The following is a 16329-nucleotide window of genomic DNA, read 5'->3' as shown; positions in this document are numbered from 1 at the left end:
GTCGACGTGGGCTGGTTTGTTATTATTTTGTAATTCTGTCAAACTGAGAATGTAGGCATTCTTAGCCTAGATCTTGTTGCAAGCGAATATTGATGGAGGCTCGTGAAGTGGTTCTACGACAGTAGCTTCTTAGTTAAATGTACTTTGCATTGAAAAGCCTATTTTTTAAAAATTGGGTCATGATCCCTTGAGCCGGATTTCAGTCAAAGTATATTTACTGGATCAAATAAAGATCGATCGCCGCTCCCAGATGGTCTAGTGGTCAGGATTCCTGGCTTTCACCCAGGCGGCCCGGGTTCGATTCCCGGTCTGGGAAAGTGCATGCATTGATGGTTCAGTGGTAGAATTCTCGCCTGCCACGCGGGGAGGCCCGGGTTCGATTTCCGGTCAATGCATTTTCTTAACATTACCTGGATAACCTTTCGTGTGAGTGCCCAGAAAGTGTATTTTCGCTTTGATGACAAAAATGTTTTGAAGAATAAGGATTGTTGTTCGTTAATAGGGAGGTATATGCCGTGATAACTTAGAGAAATGGATTGCTGAAAGAAAAATTCTCAATTTGCCAGAAAATTCTTCAATAAACAAAAATTTCAAAGTCGGAATAATGGTGAAATTAATCGTTGTTTTGTACCCCAAACAATCGAGGCCGATTAGCTCAGTTGATTAGAGCGTCGTGCTAATAACGCGAATGTCGCGGGTTCGAGCCCCGTATTGGCCAAAGCTTGCCTCGATAGCTCAGTTGGGAGAGCGTTAGACTGAAGATCTAAAGGTCCCTGGTTCAATCCCGGGTCGAGGCAACTAATTTCGATTACTTCGTTCTTTTGAGAAGTCATTTCCTTTTAGGAACACAATTTTAAGCGGGAACATTTTATGTGTGACGAGGTCTCCACCAATGCGTGATATTAAAAAGACGAAAAATGTTGCAGTCCAATGCGCATGTGACGTCGACGTGGGCTGGTTTGATATGGTTTTGGCGATAGCGTATTGCAGGTCCAGGCTAAGCTGTAAATTATTTAGAAGTCGCATATTTGTTTTCCGTGGATTAGTTATCGGAAACTTTTACTCTCAAAACATGCTGTAAAGTTTAGGTGGTTGTTTTATAAATTTTAGTAAAATGATTCTGTCCAAACTAAGAATGTAGGCATTCCTAGCCTATATATCGTTGCAAGCCAAAATTGAGGAAGGCTCGTGATGTAGTTTTGCGATAGTAGCTTCTTGGTTTAATGTTCAATGGTCCCTGGTTCAATCGCGTGTCGAGGCAACTAATTTCGTTCACTTTGTTTTGTTGAGGTGTCAGTTCGCATTAGGAACACATTTTTTAGCTGGAAACATTGTGTTTATGACGATTTCGCAACCAATGCGTCATATCTACTGGATGAAAAATTTCGAAGTGCAATGTGCATGTGACGTCGACGTGGGCTGGTTTGTTATTATTTTGTAATTCTGTCAAACTGAGAAAGTAGGCATTCTTAGCCTAGATCTTGTTGCAAGCGAATATTGATGGAGGCTCGTGAAGTGGTTCTACGACAGTAGCTTCTTAGTTAAATGTACTTGCATTGAAAAGCCTATTTTTTTAAAATTGGATCATGATCCCTTGAGCCGGATTTCAGTCAAAGTATATTTACTGGATCAAATAAAGATCGATCGCCGCTCCCAGATGGTCTAGTGGTCAGGATTCCTGGCTTTCACCCAGGCGGCCCGGGTTCGATTCCCGGTCTGGGAAAGTGCATGCATTGATGGTTCAGTGGTAGAATTCTCGCCTGCCACGCGGGAGGCCCGGGTTCGATTCCCGGTCAATGCATTTTCTTAACATTACCTGGATAACCTTTCGTGTGAGTGCCCAGAAAGTGTATTTTCGCTTTGATGACAAAAATGTTTTGAAGAATAAGGATTGTTGTTCGTTAATAGGGAGGTATATGCCGTGATAACTTAGAGAAATGGATTGCTGAAAGAAAAATTCTCAATTTACCAGAAAATTCTTCAATAAAACAAAAATTTCAAAGTCGGAATAATGGTGAAATTAATCGTTGTTTTGGACCCCAAACAATCGAGGCCGATTAGCTCAGTTGGTTAGAGCGTCGTGCTAATAACGCGAATGTCGCGGGTTCGAGCCCCGTATTGGCCAAAGCTTGCCTCGATAGCTCAGTTGGGAGAGCGTTAGACTGAAGATCTAAAGGTCCCTGGTTCAATCCCGGGTCGAGGCAACTAATTTCGATTACTTCGTTCTTTTGAGAAGTCATTTCCTTTTAGGAACACAATTTTAAGCGGGAACATTTTATGTGTGACGAGGTCTCCACCAATGCGTGATATTAAAAAGACGAAAAATGTTGCAGTCCAATGCGCATGTGACGTCGACGTGGGCTGGTTTGATATGGTTTTGGCGATAGCGTATTGCAGGTCCAGGCTAAGCTGTAAATTATTTAGAAGTCGCATATTTGTTTTCCGTGGATTAGTTGTCCGAAACTTTTACTCTCAAAACATGCTGTAAAGTTTAGGTGGTTGTTTTATAAATTTTAGTAAATTGATTCTGTCCAAACTAAGAATGTAGGCATTCCTAGCCTATATATCGTTGCAAGCCAAAATTGAGGAAGGCTCGTGATGTAGTTTTGCGATAGTAGCTTCTTGGTTTAATGTTCAATGGTCCCTGGTTCAATCGCGTGTCGAGGCAACTAATTTCGTTCACTTTGTTTTGTTGAGGTGTCAGTTCGCATTAGGAACATATTTTTTCAGCTGGAAACACTGTGTTTATGACGATTTCGCAACCAATGCGTCATATCTACTGGATGAAAAATTTCGAAGTGCAATGTGCATGTGACGTCGACGTGGGCTGGTTTGTTATTATTTTGTAATTCTGTCAAACTGAGAATGTAGGCATTCTTAGCCTAGATCTCGTTGCAAGCGAATATTGATGGAGGCTCGTGAAGTGGTTCTACGACAGTAGCTTCTTAGTTAAATGTACTTGCATTGAAAAGCCTATTTTTTTAAAATTGGATCATGATCCCTTGAGCCGGATTTCAGTCAAAGTATATTTACTGGATCAAATAAAGATCGATCGCCGCTCCCAGATGGTCTAGTGGTCAGGATTCCTGGCTTTCACCCAGGCGGCCCGGGTTCGATTCCCGGTGTGGGAAAGTGCATGCATTGATGGTTCAGTGGTAGAATTCTCGCCTGCCACGCGGGAGGCCCGGGTTCGATACCCGGTCAATGCATTTTCTTAACATTACCTGGATAACCTTTCGTGTGAGTGCCCAGAAAGTGTATTTTCGCTTTGATGACAAAAATGTTTTGAAGAATAAGGATTGTTGTTCGTTAATAGGGAGGTATATGCCGTGATAACTTAGAGAAATGGATTGCTGAAAGAAAAATTCTCAATTTGCCAGAAAATTCTTCAATAAAACAAAAATTTCAAAGTCGGAATAATGGTGAAATTAATCGTTGTTTTGTACCCAAAACAATCGAGGCCGATTAGCTCAGTTGGTTAGAGCGTCGTGCTAATAACGCGAATGTCGCGGGTTCGAGCCCCGTATTGGCCAAAGCTTGCCTCGATAGCTCAGTTGGGAGAGCGTTAGACTGAAGATCTAAAGGTCCCTGGTTCAATCCCGGGTCGAGGCAACTAATTTCGATTACTTCGTTCTTTTGAGAAGTCATTTCCTTTTAGGAACACAATTTTAAGCGGGAACATTTTATGTGTGACGAAGTCTCCACCAATGCGTGATATTAAAAAGACGAAAAATGTTGCAGTCCAATGCGCATGTGACGTCGACGTGGGCTGGTTTGATATGGTTTTGGCGATAGCGTATTGCAGGTCCAGGCTAAGCTGTAAATTATTTAGAAGTCGCATATTTGTTTTCCGTGGATTAGTTGTCCGAAACTTTTACTCTCAAAACATGCTGTAAAACTTAGGTGGTTGTTTTATAAATTTTAGTAAAATGATTTTGTCCAAACTAAGAATGTAGGCATTCCTAGCCTATATATCGTTGCAAGCCAAAATTGAGGAAGGCTCGTGATGTAGTTTTGCGATAGTAGCTTCTTGGTTTAATGTTCAATGGTCCCTGGTTCAATCGCGTGTCGAGGCAACTAATTTCGTTCACTTTGTTTTGTTGAGGTGTCAGTTCGCATTAGGAACATATTTTTTCAGCTGGAAACACTGTGTTTATGACGATTTCGCAACCAATGCGTCATATCTACTGGATGAAAAATTTCGAAGTGCAATGTGCATGTGACGTCGACGTGGGCTGGTTTGTTATTATTTTGTAATTCTGTCAAACTGAGAATGTAGGCATTCTTAGCCTAGATCTCGTTGCAAGCGAATATTGATGGAGGCTCGTGAAGTGGTTCTACGACAGTAGCTTCTTAGTTAAATGTACTTGCATTGAAAAGCCTATTTTTTTAAAATTGGATCATGATCCCTTGAGCCGGATTTCAGTCAAAGTATATTTACTGGATCAAATAAAGATCGATCGCCGCTCCCAGATGGTCTAGTGGTCAGGATTCCTGGCTTTCACCCAGGCGGCCCGGGTTCGATTCCCGGTCTGGGAAAGTGCATGCATTGATGGTTCAGTGGTAGAATTCTCGCCTGCCACGCGGGAGGCCCGGGTTCGATTCCCGGTCAATGCATTTTCTTAACATTACCTGGATAACCTTTCGTGTGAGTGCCCAGAAAGTGTATTTTCGCTTTGATGACAAAAATGTTTTGAAGAATAAGGATTGTTGTTCGTTAATAGGGAGGTATATGCCGTGATAACTTAGAGAAATGGATTGCTGAAAGAAAAATTCTCAATTTACCAGAAAATTCTTCAATAAAACAAAAATTTCAAAGTCGGAATAATGGTGAAATTAATCGTTGTTTTGTACCCCAAACAATCGAGGCCGATTAGCTCAGTTGGTTAGAGCGTCGTGCTAATAACGCGAATGTCGCGGGTTCGAGCCCCGTATTGGCCAAAGCTTGCCTCGATAGCTCAGTTGGGAGAGCGTTAGACTGAAGATCTAAAGGTCCCTGGTTCAATCCCGGGTCGAGGCAACTAATTTCGATTACTTCGTTCTTTTGAGAAGTCATTTCCTTTTAGGAACACAATTTTAAGCGGGAACATTTTATGTGTGACGAGGTCTCCACCAATGCGTGATATTAAAAATACGAAAAATGTTGTAGTCCAATGCGCATGTGACGTCGACGTGGGCTGGTTTGATATGGTTTTGGCGATAGCGTATTGCAGGTCCAGGCTAAGCTGTAAATTATTTAGAAGTCGCATATTTGTTTTCCGTGGATTAGTTATCGGAAACTTTTACTCTCAAAACATGCTGTAAAGTTTAGGTGGTTGTTTTATAAATTTTAGTAAAATGATTCTGTCCAAACTAAGAATGTAGGCATTCCTAGCCTATATATCGTTGCAAGCCAAAATTGAGGAAGGCTCGTGATGTAGTTTTGCGATAGTAGCTTCTTGGTTTAATGTTCAATGGTCCCTGGTTCAATCGCGTGTCGAGGCAACTAATTTCGTTCACTTTGTTTTGTTGAGGTGTCAGTTCGCATTAGGAACATATTTTTTCAGCTGGAAACACTGTGTTTATGACGATTTCGCAACCAATGCGTCATATCTACTGGATGAAAAATTTCGAAGTGCAATGTGCATGTGACGTCGACGTGGGCTGGTTTGTTATTATTTTGTAATTCTGTCAAACTGAGAATGTAGGCATTCTTAGCCTAGATCTCGTTGCAAGCGAATATTGATGGAGGCTCGTGAAGTGGTTCTACGACAGTAGCTTCTTAGTTAAATGTACTTGCATTGAAAAGCCTATTTTTTTAAAATTGGATCATGATCCCTTGAGCCGGATTTCAGTCAAAGTATATTTACTGGATCAAATAAAGATCGATCGCCGCTCCCAGATGGTCTAGTGGTCAGGATTCCTGGCTTTCACCCAGGCGGCCCGGGTTCGATTCCCGGTCTGGGAAAGTGCATGCATTGATGGTTCAGTGGTAGAATTCTCGCCTGCCACGCGGGAGGCCCGGGTTCGATACCCGGTCAATGCATTTTCTTAACATTACCTGGATAACCTTTCGTGTGAGTGCCCAGAAAGTGTATTTTCGCTTTGATGACAAAAATGTTTTGAAGAATAAGGATTGTTGTTCGTTAATAGGGAGGTATATGCCGTGATAACTTAGAGAAATGGATTGCTGAAAGAAAAATTCTCAATTTGCCAGAAAATTCTTCAATAAAACAAAAATTTCAAAGTCGGAATAATGGTGAAATTAATCGTTGTTTTGTACCCAAAACAATCGAGGCCGATTAGCTCAGTTGGTTAGAGCGTCGTGCTAATAACGCGAATGTCGCGGGTTCGAGCCCCGTATTGGCCAAAGCTTGCCTCGATAGCTCAGTTGGCAGAGCGTTAGACTGAAGATCTAAAGGTCCCTGGTTCAATCCCGGGTCGAGGCAACTAATTTCGATTACTTCGTTCTTTTGAGAAGTCATTTCCTTTTAGGAACACAATTTTAAGCGGGAACATTTTATGTGTGACGAAGTCTCCACCAATGCGTGATATTAAAAAGACGAAAAATGTTGCAGTCCAATGCGCATGTGACGTCGACGTGGGCTGGTTTGATATGGTTTTGGCGATAGCGTATTGCAGGTCCAGGCTAAGCTGTAAATTATTTAGAAGTCGCATATTTGTTTTCCGTGGATTAGTTGTCCGAAACTTTTACTCTCAAAACATGCTGTAAAACTTAGGTGGTTGTTTTATAAATTTTAGTAAAATGATTTTGTCCAAACTAAGAATGTAGGCATTCCTAGCCTATATATCGTTGCAAGCCAAAATTGAGGAAGGCTCGTGATGTAGTTTTGCGATAGTAGCTTCTTGGTTTAATGTTCAATGGTCCCTGGTTCAATCGCGTGTCGAGGCAACTAATTTCGTTCACTTTGTTTTGTTGAGGTGTCAGTTCGCATTAGGAACATATTTTTTCAGCTGGAAACACTGTGTTTATGACGATTTCGCAACCAATGCGTCATATCTACTGGATGAAAAATTTCGAAGTGCAATGTGCATGTGACGTCGACGTGGGCTGGTTTGTTATTATTTTGTAATTCTGTCAAACTGAGAATGTAGGCATTCTTAGCCTAGATCTCGTTGCAAGCGAATATTGATGGAGGCTCGTGAAGTGGTTCTACGACAGTAGCTTCTTAGTTAAATGTACTTGCATTGAAAAGCCTATTTTTTTAAAATTGGATCATGATCCCTTGAGCCGGATTTCAGTCAAAGTATATTTACTGGATCAAATAAAGATCGATCGCCGCTCCCAGATGGTCTAGTGGTCAGGATTCCTGGCTTTCACCCAGGCGGCCCGGGTTCGATTCCCGGTCTGGGAAAGTGCATGCATTGATGGTTCAGTGGTAGAATTCTCGCCTGCCACGCGGGAGGCCCGGGTTCGATTCCCGGTCAATGCATTTTCTTAACATTACCTGGATAACCTTTCGTGTGAGTGCCCAGAAAGTGTATTTTCGCTTTGATGACAAAAATGTTTTGAAGAATAAGGATTGTTGTTCGTTAATAGGGAGGTATATGCCGTGATAACTTAGAGAAATGGATTGCTGAAAGAAAAATTCTCAATTTACCAGAAAATTCTTCAATAAAACAAAAATTTCAAAGTCGGAATAATGGTGAAATTAATCGTTGTTTTGGACCCCAAACAATCGAGGCCGATTAGCTCAGTTGGTTAGAGCGTCGTGCTAATAACGCGAATGTCGCGGGTTCGAGCCCCGTATTGGCCAAAGCTTGCCTCGATAGCTCAGTTGGGAGAGCGTTAGACTGAAGATCTAAAGGTCCCTGGTTCAATCCCGGGTCGAGGCAACTAATTTCGATTACTTCGTTCTTTTGAGAAGTCATTTCCTTTTAGGAACACAATTTTAAGCGGGAACATTTTATGTGTGACGAGGTCTCCACCAATGCGTGATATTAAAAATACGAAAAATGTTGTAGTCCAATGCGCATGTGACGTCGACGTGGGCTGGTTTGATATGGTTTTGGCGATAGCGTATTGCAGGTCCAGGCTAAGCTGTAAATTATTTAGAAGTCGCATATTTGTTTTCCGTGGATTAGTTGTCCGAAACTTTTACTCTCAAAACATGCTGTAAAGTTTAGGTGGTTGTTTTATAAATTTTAGTAAAATGATTCTGTCCAAACTAAGAATGTAGGCATTCCTAGCCTATATATCGTTGCAAGCCAAAATTGAGGAAGGCTCGTGATGTAGTTTTGCGATAGTAGCTTCTTGGTTTAATGTTCAATGGTCCCTGGTTCAATCGCGTGTCGAGGCAACTAATTTCGTTCACTTTGTTTTGTTGAGGTGTCAGTTCGCATTAGGAACATATTTTTTCAGCTGGAAACACTGTGTTTATGACGATTTCGCAACCAATGCGTCATATCTACTGGATGAAAAATTTCGAAGTGCAATGTGCATGTGACGTCGACGTGGGCTGGTTTGTTATTATTTTGTAATTCTGTCAAACTGAGAATGTAGGCATTCTTAGCCTAGATCTCGTTGCAAGCGAATATTGATGGAGGCTCGTGAAGTGGTTCTACGACAGTAGCTTCTTAGTTAAATGTACTTGCATTGAAAAGCCTATTTTTTTAAAATTGGATCATGATCCCTTGAGCCGGATTTCAGTCAAAGTATATTTACTGGATCAAATAAAGATCGATCGCCGCTCCCAGATGGTCTAGTGGTCAGGATTCCTGGCTTTCACCCAGGCGGCCCGGGTTCGATTCCCGGTCTGGGAAAGTGCATGCATTGATGGTTCAGTGGTAGAATTCTCGCCTGCCACGCGGGAGGCCCGGGTTCGATACCTGGTCAATGCATTTTCTTAACATTACCTGGATAACCTTTCGTGTGAGTGCCCAGAAAGTGTATTTTCGCTTTGATGACAAAAATGTTTTGAAGAATAAGGATTGTTGTTCGTTAATAGGGAGGTATATGCCGTGATAACTTAGAGAAATGGATTGCTGAAAGAAAAATTCTCAATTTGCCAGAAAATTCTTCAATAAAACAAAAATTTCAAAGTCGGAATAATGGTGAAATTAATCGTTGTTTTGTACCCAAAACAATCGAGGCCGATTAGCTCAGTTGGTTAGAGCGTCGTGCTAATAACGCGAATGTCGCGGGTTCGAGCCCCGTATTGGCCAAAGCTTGCCTCGATAGCTCAGTTGGCAGAGCGTTAGACTGAAGATCTAAAGGTCCCTGGTTCAATCCCGGGTCGAGGCAACTAATTTCGATTACTTCGTTCTTTTGAGAAGTCATTTCCTTTTAGGAACACAATTTTAAGCGGGAACATTTTATGTGTGACGAAGTCTCCACCAATGCGTGATATTAAAAAGACGAAAAATGTTGCAGTCCAATGCGCATGTGACGTCGACGTGGGCTGGTTTGATATGGTTTTGGCGATAGCGTATTGCAGGTCCAGGCTAAGCTGTAAATTATTTAGAAGTCGCATATTTGTTTTCCGTGGATTAGTTGTCCGAAACTTTTACTCTCAAAACATGCTGTAAAACTTAGGTGGTTGTTTTATAAATTTTAGTAAAATGATTTTGTCCAAACTAAGAATGTAGGCATTCCTAGCCTATATATCGTTGCAAGCCAAAATTGAGGAAGGCTCGTGATGTAGTTTTGCGATAGTAGCTTCTTGGTTTAATGTTCAATGGTCCCTGGTTCAATCGCGTGTCGAGGCAACTAATTTCGTTCACTTTGTTTTGTTGAGGTGTCAGTTCGCATTAGGAACATATTTTTTCAGCTGGAAACACTGTGTTTATGACGATTTCGCAACCAATGCGTCATATCTACTGGATGAAAAATGTCGAAGTGCAATGTGCATGTGACGTCGACGTGGGCTGGTTTGTTATTATTTTGTAATTCTGTCAAACTGAGAATGTAGGCATTCTTAGCCTAGATCTCGTTGCAAGCGAATATTGATGGAGGCTCGTGAAGTGGTTCTACGACAGTAGCTTCTTAGTTAAATGTACTTGCATTGAAAAGCCTATTTTTTTAAAATTGGATCATGATCCCTTGAGCCGGATTTCAGTCAAAGTATATTTACTGGATCAAATAAAGATCGATCGCCGCTCCCAGATGGTCTAGTGGTCAGGATTCCTGGCTTTCACCCAGGCGGCCCGGGTTCGATTCCCGGTCTGGGAAAGTGCATGCATTGATGGTTCAGTGGTAGAATTCTCGCCTGCCACGCGGGAGGCCCGGGTTCGATTCCCGGTCAATGCATTTTCTTAACATTACCTGGATAACCTTTCGTGTGAGTGCCCAGAAAGTGTATTTTCGCTTTGATGACAAAAATGTTTTGAAGAATAAGGATTGTTGTTCGTTAATAGGGAGGTATATGCCGTGATAACTTAGAGAAATGGATTGCTGAAAGAAAAATTCTCAATTTACCAGAAAATTCTTCAATAAAACAAAAATTTCAAAGTCGGAATAATGGTGAAATTAATCGTTGTTTTGGACCCCAAACAATCGAGGCCGATTAGCTCAGTTGGTTAGAGCGTCGTGCTAATAACGCGAATGTCGCGGGTTCGAGCCCCGTATTGGCCAAAGCTTGCCTCGATAGCTCAGTTGGGAGAGCGTTAGACTGAAGATCTAAAGGTCCCTGGTTCAATCCCGGGTCGAGGCAACTAATTTCGATTACTTCGTTCTTTTGAGAAGTCATTTCCTTTTAGGAACACAATTTTAAGCGGGAACATTTTATGTGTGACGAGGTCTCCACCAATGCGTGATATTAAAAATACGAAAAATGTTGTAGTCCAATGCGCATGTGACGTCGACGTGGGCTGGTTTGATATGGTTTTGGCGATAGCGTATTGCAGGTCCAGGCTAAGCTGTAAATTATTTAGAAGTCGCATATTTGTTTTCCGTGGATTAGTTATCGGAAACTTTTACTCTCAAAACATGCTGTAAAGTTTAGGTGGTTGTTTTATAAATTTTAGTAAAATGATTTTGTCCAAACTAAGAATGTAGGCATTCCTAGCCTATATATCGTTGCAAGCCAAAATTGAGGAAGGCTCGTGATGTAGTTTTGCGATAGTAGCTTCTTGGTTTAATGTTCAATGGTCCCTGGTTCAATCGCGTGTCGAGGCAACTAATTTCGTTCACTTTGTTTTGTTGAGGTGTCAGTTCGCATTAGGAACACATTTTTCAGCTGGAAACATTGTGTTTATGACGATTTCGCAACCAATGCGTCATATCTACTGGATGAAAAATTTCGAAGTGCAATGTGCATGTGACGTCGACGTGGGCTGGTTTGTTATTATTTTGTAATTCTGTCAAACTGAGAATGTAGGCATTCTTAGCCTAGATCTTGTTGCAAGCGAATATTGATGGAGGCTCGTGAAGTGGTTCTACGACAGTAGCTTCTTAGTTAAATGTACTTGCATTGAAAAGCCTATTTTTTTAAAATTGGATCATGATCCCTTGAGCCGGATTTCAGTCAAAGTATATTTACTGGATCAAATAAAGATCGATCGCCGCTCCCAGATGGTCTAGTGGTCAGGATTCCTGGCTTTCACCCAGGCGGCCCGGGTTCGATTCCCGGTCTGGGAAAGTGCATGCATTGATGGTTCAGTGGTAGAATTCTCGCCTGCCACGCGGGAGGCCCGGGTTCGATTCCCGGTCAATGCATTTTCTTAACATTACCTGGATAACCTTTCGTGTGAGTGCCCAGAAAGTGTATTTTCGCTTTGATGACAAAAATGTTTTGAAGAATAAGGATTGTTGTTCGTTAATAGGGAGGTATATGCCGTGATAACTTAGAGAAATGGATTGCTGAAAGAAAAATTCTCAATTTACCAGAAAATTCTTCAATAAAACAAAAATTTCAAAGTCGGAATAATGGTGAAATTAATCGTTGTTTTGGACCCCAAACAATCGAGGCCGATTAGCTCAGTTGGTTAGAGCGTCGTGCTAATAACGCGAATGTCGCGGGTTCGAGCCCCGTATTGGCCAAAGCTTGCCTCGATAGCTCAGTTGGCAGAGCGTTAGACTGAAGATCTAAAGGTCCCTGGTTCAATCCCGGGTCGAGGCAACTAATTTCGATTACTTCGTTCTTTTGAGAAGTCATTTCCTTTTAGGAACACAATTTTAAGCGGGAACATTTTATGTGTGACGAGGTCTCCACCAATGCGTGATATTAAAAAGACGAAAAATGTTGCAGTCCAATGCGCATGTGACGTCGACGTGGGCTGGTTTGATATGGTTTTGGCGATAGCGTATTGCAGGTCCAGGCTAAGCTGTAAATTATTTAGAAGTCGCATATTTGTTTTCCGTGGATTAGTTGTCCGAAACTTTTACTCTCAAAACATGCTGTAAAGTTTAGGTGGTTGTTTTATAAATTTTAGTAAAATGATTCTGTCCAAACTAAGAATGTAGGCATTCCTAGCCTATATATCGTTGCAAGCCAAAATTGAGGAAGGCTCGTGATGTAGTTTTGCGATAGTAGCTTCTTGGTTTAATGTTCAATGGTCCCTGGTTCAATCGCGTGTCGAGGCAACTAATTTCGTTCACTTTGTTTTGTTGAGGTGTCAGTTCGCATTAGGAACATATTTTTTCAGCTGGAAACACTGTGTTTATGACGATTTCGCAACCAATGCGTCATATCTACTGGATGAAAAATTTCGAAGTGCAATGTGCATGTGACGTCGACGTGGGCTGGTTTGTTATTATTTTGTAATTCTGTCAAACTGAGAATGTAGGCATTCTTAGCCTAGATCTTGTTGCAAGCGAATATTGATGGAGGCTCGTGAAGTGGTTCTACGACAGTAGCTTCTTAGTTAAATGTACTTGCATTGAAAAGCCTATTTTTTAAAAATTGGATCATGATCCCTTGAGCCGGATTTCAGTCAAAGTATATTTACTGGATCAAATAAAGATCGATCGCCGCTCCCAGATGGTCTAGTGGTCAGGATTCCTGGCTTTCACCCAGGCGGCCCGGGTTCGATTCCCGGTCTGGGAAAGTGCATGCATTGATGGTTCAGTGGTAGAATTCTCGCCTGCCACGCGGGAGGCCCGGGTTCGATTCCCGGTCAATGCATTTTCTTAACATTACCTGGATAACCTTTCGTGTGAGTGCCCAGAAAGTGTATTTTCGCTTTGATGACAAAAATGTTTTGAAGAATAAGGATTGTTGTTCGTTAATAGGGAGGTATATGCCGTGATAACTTAGAGAAATGGATTGCTGAAAGAAAAATTCTCAATTTACCAGAAAATTCTTCAATAAAACAAAAATTTCAAAGTCGGAATAATGGTGAAATTAATCGTTGTTTTGGACCCCAAACAATCGAGGCCGATTAGCTCAGTTGGTTAGAGCGTCGTGCTAATAACGCGAATGTCGCGGGTTCGAGCCCCGTATTGGCCAAAGCTTGCCTCGATAGCTCAGTTGGGAGAGCGTTAGACTGAAGATCTAAAGGTCCCTGGTTCAATCCCGGGTCGAGGCAACTAATTTCGATTACTTCGTTCTTTTGAGAAGTCATTTCCTTTTAGGAACACAATTTTAAGCGGGAACATTTTATGTGTGACGAGGTCTCCACCAATGCGTGATATTAAAAAGACGAAAAATGTTGCAGTCCAATGCGCATGTGACGTCGACGTGGGCTGGTTTGATATGGTTTTGGCGATAGCGTATTGCAGGTCCAGGCTAAGCTGTAAATTATTTAGAAGTCGCATATTTGTTTTCCGTGGATTAGTTGTCCGAAACTTTTACTCTCAAAACATGCTGTAAAGTTTAGGTGGTTGTTTTATAAATTTTAGTAAAATGATTCTGTCCAAACTAAGAATGTAGGCATTCCTAGCCTATATATCGTTGCAAGCCAAAATTGAGGAAGGCTCGTGATGTAGTTTTGCGATAGTAGCTTCTTGGTTTAATGTTCAATGGTCCCTGGTTCAATCGCGTGTCGAGGCAACTAATTTCGTTCACTTTGTTTTGTTGAGGTGTCAGTTCGCATTAGGAACATATTTTTTCAGCTGGAAACACTGTGTTTATGACGATTTCGCAACCAATGCGTCATATCTACTGGATGAAAAATTTCGAAGTGCAATGTGCATGTGACGTCGACGTGGGCTGGTTTGTTATTATTTTGTAATTCTGTCAAACTGAGAATGTAGGCATTCTTAGCCTAGATCTCGTTGCAAGCGAATATTGATGGAGGCTCGTGAAGTGGTTCTACGACAGTAGCTTCTTAGTTAAATGTACTTGCATTGAAAAGCCTATTTTTTTAAAATTGGATCATGATCCCTTGAGCCGGATTTCAGTCAAAGTATATTTACTGGATCAAATAAAGATCGATCGCCGCTCCCAGATGGTCTAGTGGTCAGGATTCCTGGCTTTCACCCAGGCGGCCCGGGTTCGATTCCCGGTCTGGGAAAGTGCATGCATTGATGGTTCAGTGGTAGAATTCTCGCCTGCCACGCGGGAGGCCCGGGTTCGATACCCGGTCAATGCATTTTCTTAACATTACCTGGATAACCTTTCGTGTGAGTGCCCAGAAAGTGTATTTTCGCTTTGATGACAAAAATGTTTTGAAGAATAAGGATTGTTGTTCGTTAATAGGGAGGTATATGCCGTGATAACTTAGAGAAATGGATTGCTGAAAGAAAAATTCTCAATTTGCCAGAAAATTCTTCAATAAAACAAAAATTTCAAAGTCGGAATAATGGTGAAATTAATCGTTGTTTTGTACCCAAAACAATCGAGGCCGATTAGCTCAGTTGGTTAGAGCGTCGTGCTAATAACGCGAATGTCGCGGGTTCGAGCCCCGTATTGGCCAAAGCTTGCCTCGATAGCTCAGTTGGCAGACCGTTAGACTGAAGATCTAAAGGTCCCTGGTTCAATCCCGGGTCGAGGCAACTAATTTCGATTACTTCGTTCTTTTGAGAAGTCATTTCCTTTTAGGAACACAATTTTAAGCGGGAACATTTTATGTGTGACGAAGTCTCCACCAATGCGTGATATTAAAAAGACGAAAAATGTTGCAGTCCAATGCGCATGTGACGTCGACGTGGGCTGGTTTGATATGGTTTTGGCGATAGCGTATTGCAGGTCCAGGCTAAGCTGTAAATTATTTAGAAGTCGCATATTTGTTTTCCGTGGATTAGTTGTCCGAAACTTTTACTCTCAAAACATGCTGTAAAACTTAGGTGGTTGTTTTATAAATTTTAGTAAAATGATTTTGTCCAAACTAAGAATGTAGGCATTCCTAGCCTATATATCGTTGCAAGCCAAAATTGAGGAAGGCTCGTGATGTAGTTTTGCGATAGTAGCTTCTTGGTTTAATGTTCAATGGTCCCTGGTTCAATCGCGTGTCGAGGCAACTAATTTCGTTCACTTTGTTTTGTTGAGGTGTCAGTTCGCATTAGGAACATATTTTTTCAGCTGGAAACACTGTGTTTATGACGATTTCGCAACCAATGCGTCATATCTACTGGATGAAAAATTTCGAAGTGCAATGTGCATGTGACGTCGACGTGGGCTGGTTTGTTATTATTTTGTAATTCTGTCAAACTGAGAATGTAGGCATTCTTAGCCTAGATCTCGTTGCAAGCGAATATTGATGGAGGCTCGTGAAGTGGTTCTACGACAGTAGCTTCTTAGTTAAATGTACTTGCATTGAAAAGCCTATTTTTTTAAAATTGGATCATGATCCCTTGAGCCGGATTTCAGTCAAAGTATATTTACTGGATCAAATAAAGATCGATCGCCGCTCCCAGATGGTCTAGTGGTCAGGATTCCTGGCTTTCACCCAGGCGGCCCGGGTTCGATTCCCGGTCTGGGAAAGTGCATGCATTGATGGTTCAGTGGTAGAATTCTCGCCTGCCACGCGGGAGGCCCGGGTTCGATTCCCGGTCAATGCATTTTCTTAACATTACCTGGATAACCTTTCGTGTGAGTGCCCAGAAAGTGTATTTTCGCTTTGATGACAAAAATGTTTTGAAGAATAAGGATTGTTGTTCGTTAATAGGGAGGTATATGCCGTGATAACTTAGAGAAATGGATTGCTGAAAGAAAAATTCTCAATTTGCCAGAAAATTCTTCAATAAAACAAAAATTTCAAAGTCGGAATAATGGTGAAATTAATCGTTGTTTTGGACCCCAAACAATCGAGGCCGATTAGCTCAGTTGGTTAGAGCGTCGTGCTAATAACGCGAATGTCGCGGGTTCGAGCCCCGTATTGGCCAAAGCTTGCCTCGATAGCTCAGTTGGGAGAGCGTTAGACTGAAGATCTAAAGGTCCCTGGTTCAATCCCGGGTCGAGGCAACTAATTTCGATTACTTCGTTCTTTTGAGAAGTCATTTCCTTTTAG

The 16329-nt window shown here is 41.7% G+C and overlaps 48 non-coding genes across 48 annotated transcripts; all 48 read left to right on the top strand.

Annotated features, from left to right (window-relative positions):
- The first annotated feature begins 244 nt into the window (after positions 1-244).
- On the top strand, positions 245-316 carry Trnae-uuc (transfer RNA glutamic acid (anticodon UUC)). Its single transcript has one exon. It is a non-coding gene; the product is annotated as a tRNA-Glu (tRNA).
- Positions 317-323: 7 nt separating this feature from the next.
- Positions 324-395, top strand: Trnag-gcc (transfer RNA glycine (anticodon GCC)). Its single transcript has one exon. It is a non-coding gene; the product is annotated as a tRNA-Gly (tRNA).
- Positions 396-644: 249 nt separating this feature from the next.
- Trnai-aau (transfer RNA isoleucine (anticodon AAU)) lies at positions 645-718 on the top strand. Its single transcript has one exon. It is a non-coding gene; the product is annotated as a tRNA-Ile (tRNA).
- A 6-nt stretch (positions 719-724) lies between these two features.
- On the top strand, positions 725-797 carry Trnaf-gaa (transfer RNA phenylalanine (anticodon GAA)). Its single transcript has one exon. It is a non-coding gene; the product is annotated as a tRNA-Phe (tRNA).
- An 854-nt stretch (positions 798-1651) lies between these two features.
- On the top strand, positions 1652-1723 carry Trnae-uuc (transfer RNA glutamic acid (anticodon UUC)). The gene has a single exon. It is a non-coding gene; the product is annotated as a tRNA-Glu (tRNA).
- A 7-nt stretch (positions 1724-1730) lies between these two features.
- Positions 1731-1801, top strand: Trnag-gcc (transfer RNA glycine (anticodon GCC)). The gene has a single exon. It is a non-coding gene; the product is annotated as a tRNA-Gly (tRNA).
- Positions 1802-2051: 250 nt separating this feature from the next.
- Trnai-aau (transfer RNA isoleucine (anticodon AAU)) lies at positions 2052-2125 on the top strand. Its single transcript has one exon. It is a non-coding gene; the product is annotated as a tRNA-Ile (tRNA).
- A 6-nt stretch (positions 2126-2131) lies between these two features.
- Trnaf-gaa (transfer RNA phenylalanine (anticodon GAA)) lies at positions 2132-2204 on the top strand. The gene has a single exon. It is a non-coding gene; the product is annotated as a tRNA-Phe (tRNA).
- Positions 2205-3059: 855 nt separating this feature from the next.
- On the top strand, positions 3060-3131 carry Trnae-uuc (transfer RNA glutamic acid (anticodon UUC)). Its single transcript has one exon. It is a non-coding gene; the product is annotated as a tRNA-Glu (tRNA).
- A 7-nt stretch (positions 3132-3138) lies between these two features.
- Trnag-gcc (transfer RNA glycine (anticodon GCC)) lies at positions 3139-3209 on the top strand. Its single transcript has one exon. It is a non-coding gene; the product is annotated as a tRNA-Gly (tRNA).
- A 250-nt stretch (positions 3210-3459) lies between these two features.
- On the top strand, positions 3460-3533 carry Trnai-aau (transfer RNA isoleucine (anticodon AAU)). Its single transcript has one exon. It is a non-coding gene; the product is annotated as a tRNA-Ile (tRNA).
- A 6-nt stretch (positions 3534-3539) lies between these two features.
- Positions 3540-3612, top strand: Trnaf-gaa (transfer RNA phenylalanine (anticodon GAA)). Its single transcript has one exon. It is a non-coding gene; the product is annotated as a tRNA-Phe (tRNA).
- Positions 3613-4467: 855 nt separating this feature from the next.
- Positions 4468-4539, top strand: Trnae-uuc (transfer RNA glutamic acid (anticodon UUC)). Its single transcript has one exon. It is a non-coding gene; the product is annotated as a tRNA-Glu (tRNA).
- Positions 4540-4546: 7 nt separating this feature from the next.
- Trnag-gcc (transfer RNA glycine (anticodon GCC)) lies at positions 4547-4617 on the top strand. Its single transcript has one exon. It is a non-coding gene; the product is annotated as a tRNA-Gly (tRNA).
- Positions 4618-4867: 250 nt separating this feature from the next.
- On the top strand, positions 4868-4941 carry Trnai-aau (transfer RNA isoleucine (anticodon AAU)). Its single transcript has one exon. It is a non-coding gene; the product is annotated as a tRNA-Ile (tRNA).
- A 6-nt stretch (positions 4942-4947) lies between these two features.
- Trnaf-gaa (transfer RNA phenylalanine (anticodon GAA)) lies at positions 4948-5020 on the top strand. The gene has a single exon. It is a non-coding gene; the product is annotated as a tRNA-Phe (tRNA).
- Positions 5021-5875: 855 nt separating this feature from the next.
- Positions 5876-5947, top strand: Trnae-uuc (transfer RNA glutamic acid (anticodon UUC)). The gene has a single exon. It is a non-coding gene; the product is annotated as a tRNA-Glu (tRNA).
- Positions 5948-5954: 7 nt separating this feature from the next.
- Positions 5955-6025, top strand: Trnag-gcc (transfer RNA glycine (anticodon GCC)). The gene has a single exon. It is a non-coding gene; the product is annotated as a tRNA-Gly (tRNA).
- Positions 6026-6275: 250 nt separating this feature from the next.
- On the top strand, positions 6276-6349 carry Trnai-aau (transfer RNA isoleucine (anticodon AAU)). Its single transcript has one exon. It is a non-coding gene; the product is annotated as a tRNA-Ile (tRNA).
- A 6-nt stretch (positions 6350-6355) lies between these two features.
- Positions 6356-6428, top strand: Trnaf-gaa (transfer RNA phenylalanine (anticodon GAA)). Its single transcript has one exon. It is a non-coding gene; the product is annotated as a tRNA-Phe (tRNA).
- Positions 6429-7283: 855 nt separating this feature from the next.
- Trnae-uuc (transfer RNA glutamic acid (anticodon UUC)) lies at positions 7284-7355 on the top strand. The gene has a single exon. It is a non-coding gene; the product is annotated as a tRNA-Glu (tRNA).
- Positions 7356-7362: 7 nt separating this feature from the next.
- Positions 7363-7433, top strand: Trnag-gcc (transfer RNA glycine (anticodon GCC)). The gene has a single exon. It is a non-coding gene; the product is annotated as a tRNA-Gly (tRNA).
- Positions 7434-7683: 250 nt separating this feature from the next.
- Positions 7684-7757, top strand: Trnai-aau (transfer RNA isoleucine (anticodon AAU)). Its single transcript has one exon. It is a non-coding gene; the product is annotated as a tRNA-Ile (tRNA).
- Positions 7758-7763: 6 nt separating this feature from the next.
- Positions 7764-7836, top strand: Trnaf-gaa (transfer RNA phenylalanine (anticodon GAA)). Its single transcript has one exon. It is a non-coding gene; the product is annotated as a tRNA-Phe (tRNA).
- Positions 7837-8691: 855 nt separating this feature from the next.
- Trnae-uuc (transfer RNA glutamic acid (anticodon UUC)) lies at positions 8692-8763 on the top strand. The gene has a single exon. It is a non-coding gene; the product is annotated as a tRNA-Glu (tRNA).
- A 7-nt stretch (positions 8764-8770) lies between these two features.
- On the top strand, positions 8771-8841 carry Trnag-gcc (transfer RNA glycine (anticodon GCC)). Its single transcript has one exon. It is a non-coding gene; the product is annotated as a tRNA-Gly (tRNA).
- Positions 8842-9091: 250 nt separating this feature from the next.
- Positions 9092-9165, top strand: Trnai-aau (transfer RNA isoleucine (anticodon AAU)). Its single transcript has one exon. It is a non-coding gene; the product is annotated as a tRNA-Ile (tRNA).
- A 6-nt stretch (positions 9166-9171) lies between these two features.
- On the top strand, positions 9172-9244 carry Trnaf-gaa (transfer RNA phenylalanine (anticodon GAA)). Its single transcript has one exon. It is a non-coding gene; the product is annotated as a tRNA-Phe (tRNA).
- An 855-nt stretch (positions 9245-10099) lies between these two features.
- Positions 10100-10171, top strand: Trnae-uuc (transfer RNA glutamic acid (anticodon UUC)). Its single transcript has one exon. It is a non-coding gene; the product is annotated as a tRNA-Glu (tRNA).
- Positions 10172-10178: 7 nt separating this feature from the next.
- Trnag-gcc (transfer RNA glycine (anticodon GCC)) lies at positions 10179-10249 on the top strand. The gene has a single exon. It is a non-coding gene; the product is annotated as a tRNA-Gly (tRNA).
- A 250-nt stretch (positions 10250-10499) lies between these two features.
- Positions 10500-10573, top strand: Trnai-aau (transfer RNA isoleucine (anticodon AAU)). Its single transcript has one exon. It is a non-coding gene; the product is annotated as a tRNA-Ile (tRNA).
- A 6-nt stretch (positions 10574-10579) lies between these two features.
- On the top strand, positions 10580-10652 carry Trnaf-gaa (transfer RNA phenylalanine (anticodon GAA)). The gene has a single exon. It is a non-coding gene; the product is annotated as a tRNA-Phe (tRNA).
- Positions 10653-11506: 854 nt separating this feature from the next.
- Trnae-uuc (transfer RNA glutamic acid (anticodon UUC)) lies at positions 11507-11578 on the top strand. Its single transcript has one exon. It is a non-coding gene; the product is annotated as a tRNA-Glu (tRNA).
- Positions 11579-11585: 7 nt separating this feature from the next.
- Trnag-gcc (transfer RNA glycine (anticodon GCC)) lies at positions 11586-11656 on the top strand. Its single transcript has one exon. It is a non-coding gene; the product is annotated as a tRNA-Gly (tRNA).
- Positions 11657-11906: 250 nt separating this feature from the next.
- On the top strand, positions 11907-11980 carry Trnai-aau (transfer RNA isoleucine (anticodon AAU)). Its single transcript has one exon. It is a non-coding gene; the product is annotated as a tRNA-Ile (tRNA).
- A 6-nt stretch (positions 11981-11986) lies between these two features.
- On the top strand, positions 11987-12059 carry Trnaf-gaa (transfer RNA phenylalanine (anticodon GAA)). Its single transcript has one exon. It is a non-coding gene; the product is annotated as a tRNA-Phe (tRNA).
- Positions 12060-12914: 855 nt separating this feature from the next.
- On the top strand, positions 12915-12986 carry Trnae-uuc (transfer RNA glutamic acid (anticodon UUC)). The gene has a single exon. It is a non-coding gene; the product is annotated as a tRNA-Glu (tRNA).
- A 7-nt stretch (positions 12987-12993) lies between these two features.
- Positions 12994-13064, top strand: Trnag-gcc (transfer RNA glycine (anticodon GCC)). The gene has a single exon. It is a non-coding gene; the product is annotated as a tRNA-Gly (tRNA).
- A 250-nt stretch (positions 13065-13314) lies between these two features.
- Trnai-aau (transfer RNA isoleucine (anticodon AAU)) lies at positions 13315-13388 on the top strand. Its single transcript has one exon. It is a non-coding gene; the product is annotated as a tRNA-Ile (tRNA).
- A 6-nt stretch (positions 13389-13394) lies between these two features.
- Trnaf-gaa (transfer RNA phenylalanine (anticodon GAA)) lies at positions 13395-13467 on the top strand. The gene has a single exon. It is a non-coding gene; the product is annotated as a tRNA-Phe (tRNA).
- Positions 13468-14322: 855 nt separating this feature from the next.
- On the top strand, positions 14323-14394 carry Trnae-uuc (transfer RNA glutamic acid (anticodon UUC)). Its single transcript has one exon. It is a non-coding gene; the product is annotated as a tRNA-Glu (tRNA).
- A 7-nt stretch (positions 14395-14401) lies between these two features.
- Trnag-gcc (transfer RNA glycine (anticodon GCC)) lies at positions 14402-14472 on the top strand. The gene has a single exon. It is a non-coding gene; the product is annotated as a tRNA-Gly (tRNA).
- Positions 14473-14722: 250 nt separating this feature from the next.
- On the top strand, positions 14723-14796 carry Trnai-aau (transfer RNA isoleucine (anticodon AAU)). Its single transcript has one exon. It is a non-coding gene; the product is annotated as a tRNA-Ile (tRNA).
- A 6-nt stretch (positions 14797-14802) lies between these two features.
- Trnaf-gaa (transfer RNA phenylalanine (anticodon GAA)) lies at positions 14803-14875 on the top strand. The gene has a single exon. It is a non-coding gene; the product is annotated as a tRNA-Phe (tRNA).
- An 855-nt stretch (positions 14876-15730) lies between these two features.
- Trnae-uuc (transfer RNA glutamic acid (anticodon UUC)) lies at positions 15731-15802 on the top strand. The gene has a single exon. It is a non-coding gene; the product is annotated as a tRNA-Glu (tRNA).
- A 7-nt stretch (positions 15803-15809) lies between these two features.
- Trnag-gcc (transfer RNA glycine (anticodon GCC)) lies at positions 15810-15880 on the top strand. The gene has a single exon. It is a non-coding gene; the product is annotated as a tRNA-Gly (tRNA).
- A 250-nt stretch (positions 15881-16130) lies between these two features.
- On the top strand, positions 16131-16204 carry Trnai-aau (transfer RNA isoleucine (anticodon AAU)). The gene has a single exon. It is a non-coding gene; the product is annotated as a tRNA-Ile (tRNA).
- Positions 16205-16210: 6 nt separating this feature from the next.
- Trnaf-gaa (transfer RNA phenylalanine (anticodon GAA)) lies at positions 16211-16283 on the top strand. Its single transcript has one exon. It is a non-coding gene; the product is annotated as a tRNA-Phe (tRNA).
- Positions 16284-16329: the final 46 nt, after the last annotated feature.

Source organism: Clavelina lepadiformis, chromosome 7 (genome assembly GCF_947623445.1).
Source record: "Clavelina lepadiformis chromosome 7, kaClaLepa1.1, whole genome shotgun sequence".
NCBI classification, from domain to species: Eukaryota; Metazoa; Chordata; class Ascidiacea; order Aplousobranchia; family Clavelinidae; genus Clavelina; species Clavelina lepadiformis.
The sequence above is the reverse complement of the archived record's forward strand: the minus strand, read 5'-3'. Positions and strand labels throughout refer to the sequence as shown.